Raw genomic sequence first — 26,969 nt, 5'->3', positions numbered from 1 at the left:
AGGCCTTGAACGCACGTGATATAGAGGGTTTATACATAGTGACCCCCCCGAGAAAATTGGGAGGCAGCCATGGATGAAGAGATGGCATCCTTGGATGCAAACCATACTTGCGATTTGATGCCTTTGCTTGAGGATAAGGAGGCGATTCACTGCAAGTGGGTTTATAAGGTGAAGCACAATGCTGATGGGTCTATCAGGTACAAGGCAAGGTTGGTGGCCAAAGGATATGCAGAGACATATGGCATTGATTATGAGAAAACTTTCAGCCTAGTTACAAGGATGGCACTATGAGAGAAGTCATTGCTATGGCAGCTGCAAAAGGATGGTCTTTGCATCACATGGATGTGAATAATGCTTTCTTGCATGGTGATTTGAACGAAGAGGTATATATTGTGAAGATAGTGGGAGACAAGGAAGGAGTCTCACTTGCGGCTTTCTCACATACACAATGGGGGAATACACACAAAGGTTGAGGCTAAAAATAGTTTTCCTCTTCTTAGTTGTGAAAGCCAAAATAACTCTAGTACAAAGAGATAAAAGAACCCTATATGTGGGTCTCAAACCAAACTCAACTAACTACGGTGGCATACTAACTGAGCCACGAACTAAAGTACATAAGGATCGCTATCATCTAGCTATTATTCATGGGCAGTGTACCAACCGCATCTGCAGCTAACAAGTAGGTGACATAAATACACAATAGTCACCCTGGCATATCACGAGTGGAGCTCGATATCTCAACACTCCCCCTCGAGCTCAATCCCAATTCCTGCACACCAAGCAGGTCTCTGAACTTGCGCAGCTTCTTTGTGCCCAATGCATTCATGAATATGTCAGCTACTTGATCCTCTGTGCTAACATAAACTAGATCAATAAGACCTAGTAAAACCTTCTCCCGCACATAGTGATAATGCACCTCAATGTGCTTTGTTCTAGCATGATAGACTGGGTTATTTGCCAAGTGTATACTGCTCATATTGTCACAATAAATGACAACTGGCCCATCTGTAGACTGATGCATATCATAAAGTAGCTTATGCAACCAAGCTACCTCACATGCAGCCATTGCTACACCCCTGTACTCAGCCTCTATGCTCGACTAGGCAACTAGTTGTAGGCTGTTTCTTGCTGCTCCAAGTGACTGTAGCACTCCCAAAAGAGAACACATATCCACTCGTAGATCGTCTATCAAAAATACTACTAGCCCAATTAGCATCAGTGTATCCATGCAACTATATCTGAACCCCAGCCTCATAAAATAGTCCATACTGCAATGTGGACTTCACATACGTGAGTATGCATCTAGCCGCATCCAAATGCGGTTTCCTTGGAGCCCGCATAAACTGACTTACCAATCCAACAGCATAGCTCAAATCTGGACTGGTAATAGTCATATAAATCAAACTTCCTACTATGCGTCTGTACATAGTAGGGTCTTCTAAAAGCTCACCTGCATCTGTGCTCAGCTTCACATTCTGCTCCAAAGGAACTGAAATAGGCTTACAGCCTGTCATCCCATATTTGGACAGCATGTCCACCAATCCATACTGCCTCTGCAAGAGCCGTATCCCACTTGGTGATCTAATCACCTCAATGCCCAAGAAATAATGCAGCTCTCCCAAATCCTTCATCTCAAACTTCTGCTTCAATAGCATTTTCACATGAATGATATCTTCATCACTATCACCTGTGATGATCAAATCATCAACATAAATGACAAGCAGCATAATACCTTTCTCTGTTTTTCTCACATAAAGTGAGAAATCTGCCTTGGAAATCTGAAAGCCAATAGTGACAAGATATTGTCCTATCTTGTTAGACCATGCTCTAGGTGCTTGATTCAAGCCATACAAGGCTTTCTTTAACCTACAAACAAACTCAGGATGAACAACATGAACATAACCTGGTGGCTGCTCCATAAAGACCTCTTCTTACAAATCGCCATGCAAGAAGGCATTCCTTACATCCATCTCATGTAAAGACCATCCCTTTGATGCAACCATAGCAATGACTACTCTTACGGTTTTCATCCTTGCAACCGGACTTAATGTTTCTTCATAATCAATGCCATATGTCTGTGCATACCCCTTGATAACTAATCTTGCCTTGTATATGTTCACAGAACCATCTGCATTGTGCTTCACCTTATAAACCCACTTCTAGCCAATTGCATTCTTGTCTTTAGGCAAAGGCACCAATTCCCATGTAGCATTTGCTTCCAAGGCATCCATTTCTTCATCCATGGCTTTCTCCCATTTTTCTTTTCCCATGGCTTGCTCAAAAGAAGTGGGTTCTGGTTCCTGTATCACTTTGACCATATAGGCATAGTGAATGGCTGTAAATCCATCATATTTCAGCCTATCCACAGGATACCTAGCTCTAGTGGACCTGCACAAAATAGGCTTACTTCCAGGTGCTCTCAAAACATCCCTGGTCTTCCTTACTCCAGGTGTAACAACAGAAGGAATACCCAACTCATCATCAATGCTCTGTTCTGAGCCACTGGATTCACCATCCACATAACAGTGACCTGCATTCACATCAAACATGGGCTGATCTACCTTCTCTTTTCCTTTTCGTGATACCTGCATACCACTATCTGCATTGCTTTGAGGAGATTCTCCTGATCTTAATCTTCCTGTCCATGGTGAAGTATGTGAACCACTGCTAGAGGACACTGCAGGTCCACTAATATTTTGTGATTACTGTTGTGAATTCTATGCAGCATTACCATTTTGTGCATCTACATCATCAATCACATTTACTCGTTTATACCAGCTGCTTATCTCATCAAAAACAACATCTCTGCTCATTGTAAACTTACGAGTAGAAGGGTTATAGCATCTATACCCTTTTTGCTGCAGAGAATAACCAATAAAGATGCACTTCTCAGCTTTTGGATCCAACTTGGACCTCAACTCATCTGGCACATGAACATAGGCAATGCAACCAAAAATTTTCAAATGAGAAATATCTGGTTTCCTACCAGTATACATCTCCTCTGGCATCATGCCATGTATTGCTATAGTGGGAGTCCTGTTCATTATGTAAACTGCTGTAGCAACTGCTTCAGCCCAATAATAATCTAGTAGGTCTTTTTCATTTAGCATGGCCCGAGATACCTCTCCAATATGCCTGTTTTTCCTTTCTGCAAGTCCATTTTGCTGTGGGGTATGACTGCATGAATATTGTTGCTTTATGCCATGCTCCTGCAGGAACCTTGCAAACTCATTTGAGAGGTACTCTCCCCCTCCATCAGACCTTAGGCATTTTATTTGCATGCTTGTTTCTTTTTCAACTATAGCTTTAAAAGCTTTGAAATGCCCAAACACTTCACTTTTCTCCCAAACTTTTCTACTGTAGTCATCAATAAAAGTGAAAATAATGACACCCTCCAATAGATGCAGCTTTAGTAGTCCACACATCAGAGTCGATTAATTCCAATGGCTTCTTTCTCTCTTGAACATGTCTAGGAAATGGTTTCCTTGCCTATTTCCAAATTGACAGGCTTCACATACCTTATGCATTTCTACAACCTTGAATTTAGGCAATCCTGCAACAATATTTTGGGCCTACATTGATTTAAGTTGTTGTACATGAACATGACCAATGCGTTTATGCCAGATATCAATATCTGCAACTACACCGGTCCCATGTGTAAACATTGCTGCACTCAATTCAAGCATGTCTGCATCCAACATAAACATTATGCCCTTCTTCTTTCCTTTTGCTATCAAGCGACTATTATTTTTCATATCCTCAACAAAGCATCCATGAGGATTAAATCTGACCTGCAAGCCCTACTCAACCATTTGACCAACAAAAACTAGGTTCTTGGTGATATTCGGGACATGAAATACATCAGACAGGTATTTCTTTTTCCCATCCTGCATAGACAAAGGAATTTTACCAATCTCAATAGGATGTGTAGTATCATCACCAGTCTCCACAAATCCCAGTCTTTCCATTTTCCTTGCATCTTGCATCCATTCTACATGACATGTCATGTGGTTTGATGCACCTGAGTCAACATACCACACATCATTGCTTTCTTCTACACTTGTCACAGAATTGGTCATGTGCTGCACCATAAACAGATGCTCATTTCTGTCATCACCCTGCCTACTAGAAGATGCATGATTCCCTTGCTACAATTTTCCATTCATGATGTCATTTTGCTTTTTATAGCAGTCTTTAGCCATATGACCCATTTTACCATAGTAGTAGTATTCAACATTGCTGTTTGCATTTTGGCCTCTCTGCCATCCACAACGACCTCTTTGGCTCCCCCTGCCTCTAGAGTTACCACGTCCTCCTCCATAGGACTGGTTTTCTTGAGTTTGTTGCATATTATGATTTCTACCATGGCCTCCAGATGGGCCTCCTCTACCTCTTCTAGCATTTGAGTAGAAGACAGTTTCTTTTGAAGTTCCTCATGAAGAAGATGCGCCACCATTTCTCTGCGTTTATAAAATTCCTAGTAAATTTTAAATGTTAGGATTAGTGGTTGTGTTTACTTGATTAATTTGGGTTTTCTTTCTCACAAATATTAATTAATCTTTTAATTAATTAGATCATTTTCTTAGTTGATAGGAAAATTTCTAGGATATGATTTAATTAATTTTTAAAGTACTCCATTTTCTAAGATAATTTAACTAATTAGATATTTTAAGATATTAAGTTAACTCTACATAAAATCTAATGACATTTTGTGAACGGAAGGTCTCATGATAAGATGCAAATTAGTTCAAGAATTGTTGATATCAACATAAAGGTGGTGTAAAAATACACCATTTTGTTGAGAGATTACTTTGGTGCTAAGCGCCAAGCACATCCTCATGGGATGAAAACTAAGTATTTGTCCTCCAAAGCCCACCACTTTGTTGCTCCCACATCACATGACATCCAAACCCTTCGTGAAAGTGAGTTCTTATGGCCTAAAGGGCATTAATCGTGTAAATATAATGTATTTTTTCTTAAACCTCGAACTCAAAACTCAAACACAAAGTTTAGACAATCAATAAATGAATTGCATCGGGATTCCCCCAGGTAACAAGTTCAAATACAAGCTCATCATTGTGATAATCTTCATCATGGAAGGTAGGTGCAAGTAGAAGCTAGAAGTGTGGGATTGTGCATACACACACACAACCTAATGAATAAAGGCATCCACACAAATATATGCATGCACACTCATGAAAAATGTGATATTTTGTAGCTGGGGGATGGGAAATATAGTGGGGAAGGGGGAAGGACAAGGATGGGAAGAGAGTGGGGGGTTAGGTGAGAGGGAAATGCAAGGATAAGGCACATGCACACACTACATGTTATATGCAAATGTATAATATATTATGTTTATGTATGTGTGTCTAAATGAGTGCACACACACACACACAAATGTACATAAAGAAAACATTTAAATCAATGGTAGAGGTCCAATACAAAAATTTCCTTGAAAGCATTCAAATATTGATACTTATATATAATCCTATGACTTGGCATTGCATGCAACCTGGAGACCAACCTAAAGATGAAAGATGAACACGTCTTCTTAAACCCCAAACTCAAAACCCTCAAATTTTTGATCAAATCGAAACAATAAGATGAAAGATGAACATTTATTTTTAAAACACTCAATATTTGGCTAAATTTACTCTAAATGCTACGTCCCTGAACCCTGAACCATCATATTTGAAATCAAATTGGGATTAAAAATTCAAACAAAAACTATCATGTGAAAAACCCTCAAATTTTTGTCAAATATAATATAAAAAGACGAAACCCTAAGAGTTCCATCTCTATATATTCTTTTCCCATCTCTATGTTTCTCATTATCTTCATCACTCTTTTGCTCTCGACTTCTCCTCCTCTCTCTCTCCCATCTCCTCCTCCTCCTCCCCCTTACAAATCTCACAAGTTCTTTTTCCTCCTAAAAATAATCAGTTTGTGCATTTTGTGCCCAAGGTGAGAAAGTCTCTCATCTTGAGGGGATTTCTTCACCTTGAGCGCATGCTCAAGGTGCCTCCACACAAAAAAAAAAGAAATTTTTTTTTTTTTCTCAAGAGAGGCACCTTGATCGTGCGCTCAAGGTGGGGTGGGCTCCCTCCACCTTTAGCTCAAGCTCCAGCTCAAGCTCAAGGTGGGAAAATAATTTACTTTAAGATTGTTTGTATATGTTTTTAATGTCAGATTCAACATGGTGGTTTAAGGACATGGTGGAAAGAGGCCCTAATTCAACTATCAGATGCCATGCAAGTGGCTTTGTAATTATTGACTCCACAAAGTTTTGGCAAAGCAAGAAGGACACACTAGTTCTACTGCAACAATGTGAGCATGTGCTCTTCACATATATAAAAATGCTGACTTATCTATGATAATTTCAAAGCAAGGAAGCTGAAATATTTGTAATTTTGATTGAATAGGTTGTCTTTCAACCAATGGTGGACAATAGTAGATGGTGGTATGTCATCCCTATTACTCCACGTTCCAAAGCAATATATGGTGAGGATGATACTGATACGAGTGAAGAGATTGATGATGAGATACGAGATACAGATGATCATGCCATTACCCATGAGGATGAGCCTGGCATTGGTGATGCTGATTTTTATGAGTAGAGCAGCGCTTCAAGTGGGATGAATCTATTTGTAGAACTAGACATTCCAAATGGGGATATTGAAGTAGATAGTTTGGCAAGGGTAGATCTCATTGAGGATGAGATTGAACCCTAGTCCCTCATTGTATCATTCTACATTCTTCTATATTGGCAAATTTTTTATATGTATTGTCTCATTCTCCTCAACTCAAAATACTATTTTATATGCTGTCTCATTTTCATAAACTCACTTAATTTGTGTATATGAGCATTTGGCCAAATCATATACAACATTGATATTTTCATAAGATTAGGTAGTGTGACCATTGCATGTCAAGCCTATATGTCTCAAGTTTGAAAAATGGACTCTTCTCCACGTGTATAATCATGTTTATAGTCGCGTTTAAAAACTAGTGTAGCCACGTTCATAAACGCTCAAATTTAGCGGGCTAATAAACATGCAATATACATGCGACAATAGACGTGCCCATCATTTTTTGCATCTATTAAATGCATCTACAAAGGAATTGTGTTGTGTATCAAAAACACAAGTTTCCTAAACAATCTTCCACCTAGGAATGGTGGCAATTTCCTCATGCCAAAGTGGCAAAAATGGCAAGATTTCTATAGAAAGATTGCTCATGTGATGCTAGATTGGAATATGGGATAAGTCTTCATTCGAAGATGATTTTAATTTACATGCCAAAAGTATTGCCTTTTTTCAGGATTATAGCTACAAAACTGTCTCATTAACCATTACTTATAAGGTCCATCATAAGTGTAAATTGGTAATGTTGATCTGAGAGGTTAGATTAGAAATTGAGGTGCTCTTGTACCTTCCTTGTACCTTGCCTTGATGTAGTTGCAAGCATCATGAAGTGCCTTAATAAATCAAGAACCCTTAGATCATAAAAAATCCCTTCAAATTATGCCTTCGTAATCACCTACATGGGTCTAATCTTCCTTTTCTTATTCTCCCCCCTAAACATGATTTTGACTTGGCAATTGAGATGTACTATAATTTTTTGTTCCTAAGAATGTGATTATCTCAAAGAACCTAGTGAATCTCTAGGTCTTTCAATCCTATTCTTTTGATACCAAAATCATAAACTTTTGTATTAGTTTTGACATTTTTCCATGTGCCATGTCACACCTTATTTTCAAATGTAGTTTGTTTTCTTCGTGATAAAACATTTCAATTAAACTTATTCAAGGCAACATAGATTCATCAACAACTCAGCCATTTCTTGCTTGAAAGGATCCGCATTTCCAAGAAGAGGCCAAAATGTGTAAGCATATAATGACTGGTAGATTGAACCACAATGTTTTCAAGTTTCAAATCTCTATGAACATAGTGAAGCTTATGCTAAGATCTAGATCCAACACCACATCCAAATAATAAAACTTGCAGTAACTTTGGCTAGCCCATCAATCACCGAGTTGACACACTTGTTAGCAAGGAAAAATGTAATATTTGAGTCTAGGGAGAGATGAAATATTTAAGATTATCAAATGTTGAAAATGAGCAACATAAGGCCTATGAAAAAATTGATCGAGTTGGTTTTTCTTCAAGATGTCTCCCTCAATGTAATGATCTACATGGCACAGGCTCTCGACATGGTTCTCACACTGACTTTGCTTTTGCGAGTGCTAATGTTTCTAGTTATGGAGTGGCATTAGAAAAATACATTATCTCAAGACACTAGTTGTGCCGCTGATGAAAGCCTCTCCCTTGAGCATCCATTTGGTTGACTAGTTCAACCCTAAGACACATGCCAATATTTTAATCCGCATATTGAACCTCCCCATTAGAAACTTGGAACTGAAATTATATACACAAAACTTTCCCATGGCTGGACCATTTCCACACATGTTATCTTAGAATCTAGCTTATATGCTTATTTAAGGTAGTGTGGTGGAGTCACAAATGTTCTCCAAATGTTGAAGGTAGCATGGTAGCATGTGAGATAGGAACATTGGACCGATTTCTAAAGGTAGGGTTACTAACCATGACATTAGATACACATGCTATACTACCAACAACTCATAATCATTTCAGTATGCTAATTGAAATTGAGACCAAAGCATTGTGTAATTTGTAACTTGGATTTTGTTGTTTTGATAAATATCCCGGTTTGGGGGAAACCGTCGCATCTTACCGGGATGCTCTTACAACAATTTCGAATAGTTGATGTTTTAAAAAATGGAGCTTCAGATTTAAAGTTAGGTTTTCTCAGCTTGATGGCCCAGTGAAGTAGTTTTCTGGTTGTATAACGATGGGTATGATAAACATCGAATGATATGTGTGTCAAATGCCACGCAAGGAGTGGATCTTGGGCTATACCATGTAAATAAATCCAAACTGCTAGAGCTCATCAATGCACCAAAAGCATGATCGAATATCTCATTTGTAGCTATGAATCTTCCAATTTTCGTGATATTTATGAAGCTTCTATTCACTGTGTTTGTACTTGTTGAGACATTTTTTACATGAATGCAGGATTTTTGATCCAGGTTCCAACCTAGGCACATGTGCACTTTTTGGAATGCACGTCATGTGTTTTCAAATCACTCCATGTAATGACAGATCGAATAGTCCTTCAAAAAAAACGTTCGACAAAAAGATAAAAACTCTAGTTATTTGGTTATTAGACATTAAAAACATAGATGTCAAGGCTATAAATTGTTCATAGTAGATAAGTTGAAGATACAATTGGGCATCTTGCAGTCTTAGAACTCCCACCACCACTTGTGTAAAGATTGCAGGAGAGAGGGAGGAGACTCACTTGCAACTATCTTCACAACACACAAAGAAGAAGGACATGAGTTGTGGAGACTGAAGCCTATGTTCACTTACTTGAAACTAGAACACAACAACAATACAATGAGAGAGGAGTATACCCCATATGTCTAACCCTAGAATACATGGTTCATATGTGAACCCAATCCAAACATACGTGGCAGTCTAACTATGCCACAAGTACAACCAACCAAGACGATGACAAAAATGACAATCACCCAAGAGATACATTGGGAGTTGCACTTGATATCTCAACACTCTCCCTCAATAAGCTCAAATCCATGTCAAGTACACCAAGCAAGCTCTTGAATCTGCATAGCTTCTCTGTATCCAAGGCCTTCCACTACTACACACGGATCCTATTGCGACGTTTGCGTACCGACGTTTAGCGCGCACGAGGCACTAATCGTCGGTATGAAAAGCGTGTCCCGTAAAGCGTCGCTATATAGCGACGTTAAGCAAAAGTCGATATATAGCGACGGTTATAAAAGTCGCTATATAGCGACTTTTAAAAGTCGCTATATAGCGACACTAAGATACTATGTTATAGCGACGTTTTTCAGAGATGTTTTTTACTCATATAGGCCTTAAAAGTTAGTTTTTTCCAATGACAAAATTTTTTAATTTTTCATACATGTTTGATCTCATAGAGAATAAAAATACGAGAGCATGTACATGTTTGATCCTTTAAAAGAATAAAAGTACAAGAGCATGTACATCAAGTTCGAAGCTCATATATTCATGTCTACGTTTGAGACTTGGCTTCATCCTGAGCCAAGTCTAGTGTGCCAAACAAGTCTATCTCCAACTCTATATTGAGTTGATCTCCTATATCATCATCGTACGTTCACCATAGACTTGATCATCTTCTTCAATAAAGTCGGGTGATTCTTGATGATTGTCATCTTCTTCCTCAATATCGTGATCTCCATCTTCCTCCCATATGATGTCATTATGCACATCTTCGTCTTGGCTCATATTGTGATCTTCATCTTCTTCTCTAAATCCATCTAGATCAATTGGATCCGGCATTGGTAGTGGCATCTCCATATCCACATGATCTCTATCTTCATATCCACATTGGTAGTGTGAAGGTATATGCACACCACCCTCCTCATCCTGTCTCAAGATTTCGTGTCATGTACGCATGCAATATTAATCATGAACTCAAATAGCAATGACTTTTTGATGATCCATCACCATGTGCACCACCAATGGTGGGTTATGGTTTGGGCTCCTCCCCATACATCCTCAAGTGGCACATGACAATATGGCGTTGATGTCATACTTCTCGCTTGCAATGAGTGCAATGATAATACAATCTCTCCATAAGCCACTCTGCACTCCCGAGCATTGGCGCATCATCTGACAAGCTTTCACTCGTCCCTTCCATCTGCACACCTCTAAAGTCATAACACAAAATGCAAGGAAATCCTTTAAGATCCAAAAATTAGCCACCCATGAGTTCCTTCCCTCTCTTCCTAGATCAAGTGCCTTGAATTGACACTTTTAAGGTATAAGTGTCGCTATATAGCGACACTTAGGGTTAAAGGTCGCTATATAGCCACTTTTAGGGTTAAAGGTCGCTATATAGCCACTTTTAGGGTTAAACGTCGCTATATAGCGACTTTTAGGGTTTGAGTTTTTTAATGTCAAAGGTCGCTATATAGCGACTCTAAAGCGTCGCTATATAGCGACGCTTTTCTGTCGCTATATAGCGATGGAAAAGCGTCGCTATATAGCGACGCTGTGGATTTAAACCGAAACCCGTCGCGATGCGCGGCGCTTTCTTTTGCACTCTCTAATTTCTATTGTAAGCAAAGCAATCTCTCCTCCCACCTATTTCCGACAACCTCCCACTCTATTCTCCACTCCTCACCACTACTCACCCCTCTCCCAGCTCTTGTGCTCCCCCTCCACCCTTCTCCCTCTTTGGTTTCTTGAAAGGAAGTTTTTGAAGAGGTGAGTCTCTTTGAACAATGTAGGTAGGTTTTTTGTGAGATTTCGTTTTGTGAGTGCTTCTCCTTGTATTGCTAAAGCTCCTTACTAGTTTTCATGCTTGATTTCAAAGGATTGAAACAAAAAATGAGATTTTAAGAAAGAAAGGAGACTCTTCTCTTTTGTAGGGCCAGTCCACAAAACACTGAGCGGGACGTACTATTCCAAGTAAGTGCTTCCTCTTTTTTCCATTTGTTTAATTTTTAATTTGCATTGGCTTGCAACTAGCGCCTTAAGTGCTAGCTGCAGTGATGGGCGTAGGAACCTTCTCTTCCCCTCTCTTCCCTCTTCTCTCCTCTTCTTTCCCTCCTCTCCTTCTCCTTCTCCTTCAATCTTTCAATCTCTTTCCCCCTCTTTTTTCCTCTTTCGTTTCCCTCTTCTTCTCCTCTTTCCCCCCCTCTTTTCCCTCTTTCATGCTCATGCTCTTATGCTCATGCATAAGCATGAGCATAAAAGAAGGAGACATATGTCTCTTTTTCCCTCTTTCCTTTTCCTCTTCTTCTCTCTTTCTTTCTCTCTTTCCCCTTTTCCAATCTCTCTTTTCTTTCCCTCTTCTTCTCTCTTCTCCTCTTTCCCCTCCTCTTTTCCCTCTTTCATGCTCATGCTCTTATGCTCATGCATAAGCTGAGAGCATGAGCATGAAAGAGGGAAAAGAGGAGGGGAAAGAGGAGAAGAGAGAAGCTTATGCATAAGACTCCTCTTATGCATGAGCATAAGAGAAGGAGACATATGCTCATGCTTATGCTTATGCATGAGCATAAGAGAAGGAGACATATGCTCATGCATAAGCATGAGCATATGTCTCTTTTTCCCTCTTTCCTTTCCCTCTTCTTCTCTCTTTCTTTCCCTCTTTCCCCTTTTCCAATCTCTCTTTCCTTTCCCTCTTCTTCTCTCTTCTCCTCTTTCCCCCCCTCTTTCATGCTCATGCTCTTATGCTCATGTATAAGCATAAGCATAAGAAAAGGAGACATATGCTCATGCTTATGCTTATGCATGAGCATAAGAGAAGGAGACATATGCTCATTCATAAGCATGAGCATATGTCTCTTTTTCCCTCTTTACTTTCCCTTTTCTTCTCTCTTTCTCTCTTTTTCCCCCTCTTTTCCCTCTTTCATGCTCATTCTCTTATGCTCATGCATACGCATAAGCATGAGCATAATGCTTATGCTTATGCATAAGCATAAGAGAAGGAGACATATGCTCATGCTTATGCTTATGCATGAGCATAAGAGAAGGAGACATATGCTCATGCGTGAGCATATGTCTCTTTTTCCCTCTTTACTTTCCCTCTTCTTCTCTCTTTCTTTCCCTCTTTCCCCCTTTCCAATCCCTCTTTCCATTCCCTCTTCTTCTCTCTTCTCCTCTTTTTCACCCTCTTTTCCCTCTTTCATGCTCATGTTCTTATGCTCATACATAAGCATAAGCATAAGCATGAGCATATGTCTCATTCTCTTATGCTTATGCTTATGCTTATGCATAAGACTCCTCTTATGCATATGCATAAGCATAAGCATAAGAGAAGGAGACATATGCTCATGCTTATGCTTATGCATGAGCATAAGAGAAGTAGACATATGCTCATGCATAAGCATGAGCATATGCCTCTTTTTCCCTCTTTACTTTCCCTCTTCTTCTGTCTTTCTTTCCCTCTTTCCCCCTTTCCAATCTCTCTTTCCGTTCCCTCTTCTTCTCTTCTCTTATGCATAAGCATAAGAGAAGGAGACATATGCTCATGCTTATGCTTATGCATGAGCATAAGAGAAGGAGACATATGCTCATGCATAAGCATGAGCATATGTCTCTTTTTCCCTCTTTACTTTTTGTAATAACAAACTTTCTTTTGTAATTTAAAAAAAAAAGCATTAGTGGGGCAAAACAGGGCTTGCTATGGCCCTGTTAGGCCCCACTAATGCTTTTTTTAAACTTATGTTAATCGTCGCTATATAGCGACGTTTACCAGTGTCGCTATATAGCGACGATTAGTAGTGTCGCTATATAGCGACGTTTAAGAACGTCGCTATATAGCGACGCTTTATAGCGACGGTTCTTTTCCGACGCTTTTAGCGACTTTTATAACGACGTTTGCGCCCGTGAAAAAAAAAATTAATGTAAAAAGCGTCGGTATTTTCGTCGGAAAAAGGCCTATGCCTTGTAGTGTTCGTAAAACATCAGCCGCTTGCTCCTCAATGTTGACATATACAAGATCAACCTTGCCTACTAGAACCTTCTCCCTCACAAAGTGAGAATGCACCTCAATGTGCTTTGTTCTAGTATGATAAAATGGATTATTAGCAAGCATAATGATGTTAATGTTGTCACAATAAACATATTTGTGAGTATCTTCTCTAGGCAAGCTACCTCACATGTAGCCATGGTTGCATCCCTGTACTCAACTCGTGTGCTCGACAGGGAAATTGTAGGCTGCTTCTTACTACTCCAACTGATTGTAGCACTCCCAAGGGAAAACATAAAAGCGCTAGTGGATTTCCTCTTTGAGATACTACTAGCCCAGTCAATGTCTTTGTATCCATGTAACTGTATTTGGCTCCCAACCTCATAAAAGAGTCCATAATGCAATGTGGACTTCACATACCTCAATATGCACCTAGTCGCATCCAAATGTGGCTTGCTCGGTGCATTCACTCACAAGAATGTGAATTGGGAAAACATTTTTCCAACATATAAATGAATAGAGAAGGTTTCAAAAGAAAAAAAAAGATAAAAATAAATCTTTAAAAACATAACAAAATAAAAAAATATACTTTCACATCCAAAGAAAAATAAAACACTCATAATAAAGATACTATTGCAAAGCATAATCAAGTCTTCAAATCTACTTCATCCATTTGTACACTAAACTTAACGATCCAAACCTAATATCCAAGATTCCTTAAAAACTCTTATGAGAGATTGTAAGAATTAACAAACAAACAACCATTTTACATAAACAATTATAAAACCACAAGCATAAGACTCGAGAGATCTTAAGAACTCACAAGTTAAAAAAAAAAGATACTCACACAATCAAGCAACTATTTTCCCTCTTCAAGGACTAAAATTTCAAATCCTGGTTTCCTTGTTTGATTCCATTTGCTCGGTTGGAAAACCAAGCTTAGAATGGTTGGAAGAATGTGAGCTCTTAGTGTTTATAGATTTTGTTATTCGTACTAATTGTGCTTTTTGTACGAATATATTGTATTCGTATTAATAAAATCTATTCGTACGAATACCTATTTGTACAAATAAGGTTATTCGTACGAATACATGTTTTTGATATGCCTAATTCATGAAAATATGTGACATGGCAATGGATTTTGACGTTTTTAAAAAGCATGAATGTATTAATCATCCGTATTCCTCTAATTAATTGAATTCTGAATTTGATTTATTCCACGTAGGCAACAATGTATCTATTGGTGATTCAGCCACCAATCAATACAATCAGCATTTTTTATGCACCTTGTCTATCATGTGTGTACTAATTTCTACAACATGTGTCCCCATGAGCCGATGTCTTTGTTGCATTTCTTCGAGCCAATGGAAGGCTATATTTTGGGTTAGCTCAGTTGTTTCAAGGGTGCATGGGATATGTTTGTGCTACCAAAACATTATTATGCCCATCCTATCTCTTGATTTTAAGGATAAATGAGAAACCAAAAGTGCACACATATTGTGTTATGTGGTATTCTGCATTACACCCACACCATTGGTAGAGCCCACATGAGAAGCTACACATTTACAAAACCCCACAAGTGATCATGTAACGGTCAATGCTCACATTAAATATTTTTACAATCCTCGGGGGGGGTCACTTAGTGTAATATGTCTATATCACGTGCGTTCAAGGGTTCTTTTCTAAATCCCTATGTAACCTATTTCTAGTATTTCCTAGTATCCCCTCTGTAAATTTTGGGAAAATTTATAAATCCCCTTCTGTAAGTATATTTATTTTCCTAGAGAAATTTTAAAAGTCCTTATGTGAGTCATACACTACTACTTTTGGAGTCCCTTTAGGTAGGATGAGATATTTAGAATGCAAGATCTCTACATCACCTGCATTATTTGAATCTACACACAAAAAATTGAGGTACCGACTGCAATAATGGGCAATGCATAAGTTTAAGATGGGTTTGTGTCTTGATGATGCCATAAGGCAAGAGAAACAAAGAATAAAGACATATGTGCAAAAATTAAGAGGAACAAATATCAAACAAGACAAATCATGTGTGCCATACACCAAGAGCAAAGAATTGTGCAAAGTCACTTGAAACACGTAAAGAGCTCAAGAAACAACCTTTATAAAAATACTACATGAAAGATTGGGAGCTTTTATAAATGCTTTATATCTTTCAATTTTTTACAAAACTATATGTATGGGCGTTTCAGCTAGGAGAAGGGATGATAGATTAGCCAATTTTACAAAGCATTTAATGACGATATATAATGTTTATTTCTTGCCAAATACAAACATCTAGAGCTTTCTTATGTGAAAGATTGGAAACTTGTTTAAACAATGTATATCTGAGACTTAGTAATTTCTTCCATGTCTTTATTGTTAGAGAAGGAGTAGAGAAGAAAAAACTAAAACACCATGCTTTCGGCCACATTCACAATTGGCCTTGCCACTTTTTCCATGTCTTGATTGTTAGAGAAGCAAAAGATGGAAATATCATTCTTCTTTGTCACATTTATAGGAGACCTTTCCACTTTTTTTCTTCCATGAAAACCCTTACTAAGTCATATCAAACCATGGTATTAAAACCATAGAGGCTACATTCATACAACATCTTGTTGTACCCGATGCCAAAATAGCATTTTCAAACTTGCTTTATGGCATTCATATAAACAAAAGTACCCAGGCGGTTGCAAATCATCCACTTCTGTGATTCAAGATCCTGCAAAAAAATAATTTAAAAATTCCATCAAGACAAATCAAACTAAACTCAGCGCATAGTAATAATCATAATAAATCTTTTATCATATTAGAAAGATTACAAAGAAGCCCCTACCAAGTGCGTTTAATGCCCCTTTACAAAGTCATTGAATACATTCCAATCATTCTCATCTAAAGTATACTTATTGCTATTACACTCATAGGTGAGGTTTGCTAATGCAATTACGCTCTCAATATTTATCATGTCAAGGTCTGTAAGGTCCACAAAATTTGCTAAGAAAGCTTCCTTAGTTATGAAGTTTCTATTCAACGTATAGTTGGCATGATGAACAATCCAAGACCTCCAAATTTGAAAGAAAAAAGAGACTTTGCTTGCAAGATAGACTCGATCCACAAGATTCAAATGTGGAGATAAGAAGATGTCGATGTAGTCTCCAACAATTTCAAGATAAGCTTGTGTTCCTAGCATGCTCCTCTCTTTTCTATGAATTCCATTGTTTGCCAATTCTCCCAAGCACCATTGCACTTGTCTACTGCATATTCTTTGAGCTCTAGCCCAATTTTGGCGGTCATCTCGCCTAATGTCTCCCTCCCTTAGCATATGCTTGTCGATAGAAAAAGCATCATACATCATACACAATAATGACATGATTTAAGGTGATCCAAACATTGCCAATAGCCAATTGACACTTAGGCTTGTCAAGAACATTGACTAACTTTTTTCCATTATGTACAAAATCTTGATCATGCAGCCCAAAAACTTGATTTTCTAAAACTTTTGCTGAGAGAGGCCATGCATCCCATTTTATCCCAAATCTACTACCTCTTTTATCTAGATAATAAGAGATCATCAATGTTCTTCGCCGACTATCACCATCAGATAATCGGAGATTATCAATGTTCTTCGCCGACTATGATTCTTGGTAAAATCTAGCATGACATTGAAAGGGTGTAGATCACAATGTATAATGCCTTCTTGGTGTACAGTTGCTAATGCATCAACCAATGCGTGTATGATGTCTGGGGTAGCTTCCACAAATGCCTTTAATCTCGTAAGCTGTACATCACTTAGTATTGGATCTGGTTCTCTCCTAGTGACTCTATTGCCTTTCAAGCATAACACTTGCTTTCTGAAAGTCTCTTTCTCAAAGGGTCATCATCATGTCTCCAATACTCCCTCCATTGAAGTATGGAAAAATGTTGATCCACGGTAAGCTTCTAGTAAATCCTATGCATCTGACAATCCCTTAATGTAATATTTGCATTCCATACTCTTTGTCAAATGACTTTAAGGTGTGAGGTATGTTCCCTTTGTAGCGCTTCGCCGCATAAGTAATACTTCGAGGAAAGAAAGAGATGTTATTAAAAGTGACTTTAAAGCATACTCCAAATGAGCCAGCACCAAGATTCTCACCCTCCTCTATAGCCTCATGGGGGATACCTAACAAAATTGAACAATCACCATTCCTAAATGAATGTGCTTTGTGAGAAGCATCCCCGCGACTACCCTCAATAGCTAACCATGCCTCAGAAGTTGGATCACATGAATGTTTTGATTGCTCATATCGCACTCTCTTCGAAATAGTGAAATGTGAATCTATGTCTTTTGCCCTCTTGCTTCTACCCTTCTCCTCTTTCCACTTCAAATCCCAAAAACCTAAATTTTCCATGTCAATATTAGGAGGCAAGTCATCTCGCAAGTCTTCTGCACATTTCTTCATATTTCCTATGATGCTATTGATCATGTGACGTACTCCACCTTCATTCATTTCACTCTTGGGCAACGTCTCTCCCATTGTGTTGGCTATGACCTCATTGTAGAAACACTCTGTCCGTATTGTATTGCTAGTTATGTCTGTTATTTGCTCCTTGCTCATCTTACTTATCCCTATACAAAGATGCCGCCTAATGACTTTGAGCCAATTTTTCCTTTGCTCTGCTTGCATCTTTTCACAAAAGGATTTCTGGCAAAACATGCATGAAAAAACCAAGTTTTGAGAGAGAATATAAAATATATTCATAGATTAAATAATTAATGAACACAAAGTTAATTACAATAAAGAACACAACGAACTCCATTCTTATGAAATTTGCATCCTTATACATAAGCAACTTTCAAAGACCCCATGGATAGGCTATAGAGAAACGATAGGGTTTGCAGTGGAGCGATAAAAAATAGACGACACCATGCAAATGCATGGCCCAAGTAATTGACTCAAATATTACATTACAAATCAGATGATCGACGTATTATGTCGAAAGGCCAAATACGACACTACGTCGATATCTAATAGTCATGTAATATCAAGAATAAAAAAGTTAAGGCATTGACATACTATATGAAAAGACGACACTACATCGAACATACGTGAAGAAGAAACCCCCCCCAAAAAAAGCTTATCAACTTATCGAAAATTTGCCAACGGATGGGTTATTGAGCAGAGAAAGAAAAGCTATCATACCTTTATTTCAATTATAGTTTTGATTTTGGATTGCTAACCAGGCACAAAGCGAACAGAGAGTCTCCTTGGTGACCTGCACAAATCCAAGGGACAATTAATAGAAATCCTCTCAGTAGAAGGCAAGCTATAAACTCCAGTTAAGTTGTTCCCAAGACTGCCTTTTCGAGATGCAGTGCCTTATGAACAAACTTATTAGAGAGCTTATGTAAGGTAAAGGGGAAGGAGTAAGGTAAATGAGGAATCCTAAGCTATGGATGAGCAACCCAAGCTGCGTGGAGACCGATGAAGTGCCTGTTGTTGTCGTGGTCACCACACTCGTCTTGAAGTGCTGGCGGATTGCAAAATTCTCTCTCGCCATTGTCGGAGACATTACCAAATCTTGTTGTCCCTCCCAAAATGGATTCACTACTGGAGGTAACAGCAGGCTGCAGATGCACTCACCGCACTAGTCATCGTAACAGTAGTTGGAGAGAGTCACCAAAACCTGGTGCCTCTTCCAAAATTATCCCTCGCCCCACTGTTGGAGAGAGTCACCAAAACTTGCTGCCTCTCCCAAAATGGATTCACTACTCGAGGTAACAGTAGATGCACTCACCACACTAGTCACTGCAACCAAAGTCATAGTCCCTTCTGTCTGTGGCAACTCCGCAGTCCTGACCAAGGCCACAATTTGTGTCACTCTTGTGGTGCTTACTAGCGGAGTGCTGACTACCTTTGAGGTCTACTGCATTGAACGAGGTGGTGGCAAAGGGGGCATTGGGGACACCATGGCTGTTGGTCAAAGGAGGGGCACTCAAACTGGGCATCTCTAACTGAGAAGAGATTCCACCCTCTTCATTCCTCTTCTACTTCTTCTATTGTGTAGGTAGCACAATCCGAGGACCGTTTGGCACCAAAGATGAGATCGCCGCTCTGAGGCACAGGGGAACCTCGAATCCCTCTACCCAAAGAGTAGGCTATGCAACTCGAAATCCAAAGAGTTGGCTATGCCTCCATTATCCAGCAACATCTTGCCACTCCCCTTGAGGCTTTTCAAGGTCGTTTCTAGCTCTCGGCTCATTGCCTTCCGCCTTGTCCTAATTAAAAACGTTATACTATTAAATGGGCTCTATGGCAAGTTTCCTCCATGATCTTCCCCTGTTTTTTGCTTTGCAATCCCATAGCCCTGGCTTTTGTGTTGCAATCCCATACATGTTAGACTTGTGTGATATTTGAAAGCCATCGTTGGCGCTCAACACAGAGAGAGAGAGAGAGAGCAACGCACAACAAATGAGATTGTTCATACTTCGCAACTCACCTAGTTCTCCTGCTGCTGCCAGCTTGTGTAGAGTCAACAACGTTGAGACAATTGGCTTGACAACCGACAGAGAGGAATATGAAGAGCAGCCCACGGACATTCTCTCCATCTTGCAAGAGCTCACGCAATCATCCATCTCAATCCACTCAGAAATCTGAGTTGTGACTATGGATGTCTACATTGAAAACCAGAAATTTTGGGCAATGTGTTACTCGCAAACAGTGCCTTACCATTGGCTGTCCACTGGAGTAGCAAGGTTGTCTGTTTGCAGGGCATCACTACGCAACCCACTGAAGCTCTAGGAGAGCATGCAGGCTGATAGAGATCGAAGGTGCTAGAAGTAGGTAGATGACAGTTGTGGGTGGTCAGAGATCCCTATCTAGGCAACACCCTGTCTGCTAGAGGGTAGCACACTGAACACATTCTATTGTTTCAGGTTTTGTCCATATTGTTTTTAGCAATCTACAAATATATGATCAACTGTTCTACTCTAGTGTTGCACTGTTCAAAGATCTAAGTCTGTATGTATCTCTCTATGCTATACACATTAAGGAAAGAAGTGGGATTTGACTGTGTGTTTTCTGGGCATACGCTTTACAATCTTCCGCTGCAGGGAGTGTTGGCTGTAGCAAGCAGTCTTGACCTCTGTTTTCCAACTTATTACCCCCCAGATTTGCTGATTTGATAAACAAAAATCCAATCCCTCAAATTCAATTACCTAGAATGCCTACGGTAGATCAACACTATGCCCAATCTATTTCTCATGTAGTCAAGAATATGAGAAGGGTAGAGAGCTGGACTAGAAGATCTGCTTTCCGGTCATCAAGCAAAGCCAGAAGAGTTAAACACAATAACATATTAGCATATGAAGGAGCGCAAAAGAAAAACAAAGAGGGGCCAAGGCTAACACCACACGAAGTAGAAGAGACGCAACAAGATTGAACACAACACGAATTAGTAGAAGAGATGCAGCGAGGATTGAACTCTTAGCATCCCTCCTAGTAGTGAAAACATGAACACTACGAAGAGGAGCCACCTTGTTCTTGCCGCTTTCTTTCTTATGATAATAGTTTTGCTACGTTCTCGTCAACAAAGTCTGCAGCATGATCTCCCGTGAAGTATTCTTTCGTTCTATACTGCAACCTTTTGATTTGCAAATTGCCTGTAGAACGGAGGTAGGAGCACATTCAAGGATCGTTGTTAGCTTGAGGACTCAAGATCGAAGACCTAACAGCTTGAGGACTCAAGAGCTAGGACCTGCATTACAGTGCACAAGCCCGAAGTGTCATTATGTGAAGAACCTGCAAGGCAAAGCATGGGACGCATGAACTAAAGCATCTGCAATAGATGGTTGAAAATCACTTGTAGAGATCAAGAACTCTACTTTTCGGTATTGTATTGAGCTTGAAGTCGTAGTCTCATCATTTTGGGAGAGACAACCAGTAGGTGTGCAGAGGAGCGAGAAGCCAAGGAACGGAGAAGTTGGAGAGGGAGTAGGTGGAAGTGGTTGATTAGTGAAAGAGGGAAAATCCTCTTTCAAATTATGTTAGAGGAGGCTTAGCATGGCAAAGCCTTATAGGCTACAGGGAGATAAGGTTATCTTGAACCTCCTCCATAAACCAGGTTATCGTGATCCTCCATCAACTAGGCTCTCTCTTTAAAAAGCCATTTATATAAAGCTATATAAAATTAACCTTTTTATATATGCTAAGCATGCAAGGTTTAAAAACCTTGATTTTAGATTCTAGTGCACTAAAAAACACTCATGTTTTATGAATGAAAACCCATAAAAATTGCATATTTGATCTTCCAAGTCAAATCCCTATGAAACACTTACAAGAACAATTTCCATAAACCTGCAAATAGAAAATTATCAGGTGAAACCTAAAATTTTATAGTTTCATTGTAAGGCTTTGTAGGTTTTTTGTGAACACTAGTGCAAGGCAAGTACAGGTGGCGAGCGTGAGCTGCGAGCTAATAAGAACATGCAACACGTCACCAATCATTTGCTTCCACGATGTTGGCTAGGATTGCAAAGTGATACTTGGCACAATCACCAACATCAAAGTAGGGTTCACACACATGGAAGACCAAACATCAACACTCCCTCATCACTCAATGGTGTACATCATACAAAAAAAGTTTCAATATACTCACAAGGCAAGGCTTTTAGGATACGTCTACTGTTGATTTTGCAAAAAAGATAGAGCACTATACTACCTTTATAACTACTACAATCTCTTCCATATACTCACCCCTACCCCAAACACTAGACACCATAGACTCCCTCAACCCTGAAAGTCTTGGACAAGTTCAAAGCAAAACTCATAATCCAAAAGAGGTCCTACTGGTGGCAATGGCAGATTAATCCACTCTATGCAAATATCCATGTCACATGTTGCAAACTTCTGGACAATTTTTAATAAAAAACGCCCTTCTGTATATTAACCTTTGGGTATTAAATTACTTCCTTATGTATATATAAATCTGTAAGTAATTGAATTAATAAAAACCCATATGTTGAACTCACGTGCTAGGGTTACATATGACGAGTGACCCCCCCGAGTTACAATCCCTTAATATTAAGGGCATTTACCGGGATTGGATTAAAAATTTTCCCAAAATGCGTAGGCAATCAACTCTGAACTTGGTTTTCGACACTCACAACCGAGGCACATATCTTAAAGTGTTGATTTGTATTTAGTAGGAATGCATTTTGTGATGGGCTTCAATTCTATAGCGGTCCGCACATGCTTCCCCTCATTTAGCATCTCTCAATATAACTTACTTAATGGGGTGGTCAGCGCCTTATTTTTCATCTAGCAATTAAAGAGTTTATGAATTAGTCTTATCCACATTCTCAGAGTGGCAATACCATGTTTTGCAAGCCCATTCTAAACATGTGTTACGTGTCAACCCCTTAGGCATTCGATTCAACTTAACTATGTACTAGTACAACGCACTGTGGCAAATCTATGGCAAAGAAGGGGGCAGTAACTCGACATTTCAATTGGGCTTCCATAGGAGAGAACACACATCAATATTAGTTCTACCCTCAACTTATTGATAGTGTTGTTCAAGTAGCATGTGAAGATGGATAAAAACTTTGTAAAACCACTATTGCAAGCATTGAGTGACATATTAGAATCATAGGCTAGCATGTGGATTTTAAAGTGCAACCAATCTTAGAAAATCACGTGTAGAAATATCATTTACTCTCTCCTATAATTCCACACAAACCCTACGTGAGACAAACTCTAGAAATAAACCAAATATGCATGTGTGTGTTTGTGAAATCTCCATGATAATTGATTAAAAATATGGCAAAGCAAGAAATGAATGTGCACATTGTAGTTTGAGGTAGCATTGTCCACAATTCCATTGATTATCAGAGGCAACCATGGGCTGCCCCTTTCCTCATCGACATGAGCTTTAATGGCGGCTACTACATCAACAAAGGCCTCTGCCTACTATTATAGGTCAACTTGTCAAAGCTTTTTCACAACAAGGAGGAGCCACAAACAAGAATGAAGTAGAAAGAAACAATGCAGAGAGAAGGATGTCGCACAGAAGTCGGACACAGAATATTGCTCAAAACTTTTATTACTTGGAGAAAATGTCGATACAACATCAGAGAGACAAAGCTCAAGCTACAAGCCAACAAATACAACTGAAATTTCTTTGCTTAGATTGACAATACAAGGCAAAATAGGTTGGTTGACCACAGTCCACAACAACCATCATGATATAGAGATAACACGTGTAACTAATTCTAACAGCTACCATAAGGCATAATTGTCATTCTAATAGCCTTAGTACCACTATGCCACTACTACTGTGACTCTTCAGCTTCTACTATATTTGGATTATCATATTACATTAAGATGCCATGCTTGGTGTTGGGTTATCCCCTAACACCTACGCCTTATGTCTATAACACCTCCATATTCCACTTTTGCTAGAATCCTAAATCGTCTTTAGCAAACAAAAATTCACAACCTGCTTCATCCATAGTTCATGCAATTAGTCTCTTGCTAGAGAAATCCAAAACATAAATCGTGGAGCATGGTGTCAATGCCATGCCTTCACTCCTTAAAGAATTTGACGCTCTCCAAATCTACGCAATAGAGAAGTGTGAGCATGAATCACCCAAACACAATGGATGTGTAGATACATTCTTGATTGTATTGATAGTTACCTTCATGCCGCAACCCGATGGAAGCCATGGACACCACATGCAAGAATGCTTGCAAAGAAGTTTGCAACTGACCTGATGATACATAGGTGCTAAAAAAGCATATTTCCATGCCTCAACATCCCCATTCTGCATTGGGAATTCAAGAAGGAACCAGAATTGTAGCACATATGCCCCACTCTTACACACCTGACACTTAATGTGTGATCCTCTCCAGAAGCTCCCTTTGCCACCATGCATCCTTTCCCCAAACGTTGACACATGACATCCCCATGTGGTAAGATGTACAGGCAAGTGCCATGTGTTGGAAACTCATGCAAAGTGCTCAACTTAATATAATATTGCAAATTCAAAGAAGAAGAGATCAAACTAGTTCCAAAGAACCCTCCCCATGGGTATCTATCTAAGGTGCTACCAAGATTCCCATGCACCCACGTGGATTACTGCTCACCGTCCCCATGGCACTCCCAAGAAACTAAAAGCATGCGGTCCTTTCAACAATCCTGCAAATGTTTTGTTGCCGCCACCTTGTGACTGCCACATGAAAGTTCATTGATGGACACATTAGCTAAGGAAAGCATGGGAACACTATATTAGGAAATTTGAGAATCTACCAAGTCCCATTTTGGTAATTCCCAAATTACCCAAATATAAATTTTCCCATATAAAATATACAAAACATGAGGTGAAGTAGTAAATCAATCAACATAGTTTCAAAATGCACTTGTAAATTGAGCATATATAGTAGATTCTATCGAGAAATGAAGTCAACTTCCATTAGTATGTAAGGGAAAAACATACCACATGGCTAAATCAAATCTTACTTGGTCAAACTTCATGCATCAAGTGTCAGTGGATAAGTGTTATGATGTTTAGCAACATGTTTAAAGTAAAGTGAAGATTTTACTTCATTCCAAATCACTTAAGAATTGGATAGAGTGTCTCGTTAAAATTCGTGCTCAAAGTCAGTTCAAATCTCACATCTTCATAATAAGAAATAGTTGAAGGAAGCTTTTCACTCATTAAAACACATGACAAGTACAAAAATCAACTACAACTCATAATTTGAAATCTATTTCTCCACTTTAAAAATAGTAATTTGCAAATAGCTCCTCCCCTTCATTGATATCATGCATTGTTTGTATAACGATGTTCCCATATGCAACATCATTGAAAAATTTGCTAGAATAAAAATGTTCTAGGGTTGGTGAATACATAAACCATACATTCTCATTGTCCATACAATCCCTACAATTATTAATGTAGCCTCCCACGTTAACATCGTGTACATCACCAACAATGTACACTTGATTATCTTCACCCTTCCCTCCTGGATCCTCAATGATACTGTATTTTAGTGCTCATTCTTCAATTTTATTCTCCTGAACGGATAGGTTTAGTTAGTTCCGAAAGATTTTGCCTCAAGGTCAAAACTTTGTGATATAGTGCATAGATTGTCCTTGGGGGATGGCCTCATAAACAAAAGTTTTTGCCTCGAGGATAAATCTTTGAGGGGGACCTTCTCCTCAACTTATAGGTTTGGTCAGCTCTCAAAGATTTTGCCTCAAGGTGAAAACGTTATGAGATGGCATCGAGGTTGTCCATGTGGGACAGCCTCATGAATAAGAGGAGGTCACAACTTTTTGAGATGGTGTCCAGATTGTCCTTGTGGAATGGCCTCAAGATCAATAGTTCTGACCTTGAGGCCAAATATTTAGGGGGGAATTCTCCTCAACTAATAGGTTTAGTCAAGTCACAAATATTTTGTCTCAAGGTCAAAACTTTGCGAGATGGTGTCCAAACTGTCCTTGTGGGCCTCACAAACAAAGGTTTTGACCTTGAGGCCAAATCTTTGAGGAGGACCTTCTCCTCAATTCATAGGTTTGATTAGGTCACAAAGATTTGGCCTTAAGGTCAAAACTTTGTGAGAAGGTGTGTAGGTTGTCCTTGAGGGATGGCCTCATGAAGGAAATTTATGATCTTGAGGCAAAATCTATGAGAAATAACTTCGCCTCAAAAGATAAATTTGTATGGATCACAAACATTTGGCCTCAAGGACAAATCTTTGTGAGGGTCAAAGCATAAAAAGAATAATGATTTCTATAAAGAAAAATATACAAATATTGAGGAACTTTTATTTTTTCCCATAATTTTTTTAACAATACATTGGTCTTAAAATTTTACATGTTGCTCTAGATAAAAAATATAGAGCATCTAAAATTTGATACTTTGATAAATATAAAATAGGAAAACATTAACATTAAGACATAGAACATCTTGAAAATATCTAAATTTGAAAATAGAAAAAATAAGTTTTGTGTGTGTGTGTGTGTGTGTGTGTACACACACACACATACATATTATATATAAGTGGATTAAGAAAGACACACAAACATTTTTCCTTTCTATTAAAAACATAAAACAATTGTTGAGACTTGAATCATTAGAGTTTAATAATAAAGTAAAATATGCATTGATCTTAGAGTATCAAAATCTTCTTTAGATGAAAAGTAAAAATATTTTTCATAATCATAAAAAATGAAAAATATAATAAAAACCACATAATGTCAAACATTATTAAAAATATAAATTAAGAAAATTAAATTTACATTGACGCAAAAAATTAACAATTTTATTGACTAGAGAGAGCTAAAAAACAAAAACTGTAATAAAAAATAACAAGTATGATAAAAACCACAAAATGTCAACCATTTAAAAAAAACAAGAA

At 38.7% G+C, this 26,969-nt stretch overlaps 1 long non-coding RNA gene across 1 annotated transcript; it reads right to left on the bottom strand.

Annotated features, from left to right (window-relative positions):
• Positions 1-16,031: 16,031 nt before the first annotated feature.
• On the bottom strand, positions 16,032-21,174 carry LOC147890159 (uncharacterized). The gene is made up of 3 exons (XR_015542688.1): positions 21,083-21,174; positions 18,750-18,822; positions 16,032-16,288 (listed from the first exon to the last, which is right to left on the bottom strand). It is a non-coding gene; the product is annotated as an uncharacterized LOC147890159 (long non-coding RNA).
• Between the last annotated feature and the right edge of the window lie 5,795 nt (positions 21,175-26,969).

Source organism: Dipteris shenzhenensis, chromosome 19 (assembly GCF_047967505.1).
Source record: "Dipteris shenzhenensis isolate YYH24624 ecotype China chromosome 19, Dip_SZ_1.0, whole genome shotgun sequence".
In the NCBI taxonomy this organism is placed as follows: Eukaryota; Viridiplantae; Streptophyta; class Polypodiopsida; order Gleicheniales; family Dipteridaceae; genus Dipteris; species Dipteris shenzhenensis.
The sequence above is the reverse complement of the archived record's forward strand: the minus strand, read 5'-3'. Positions and strand labels throughout refer to the sequence as shown.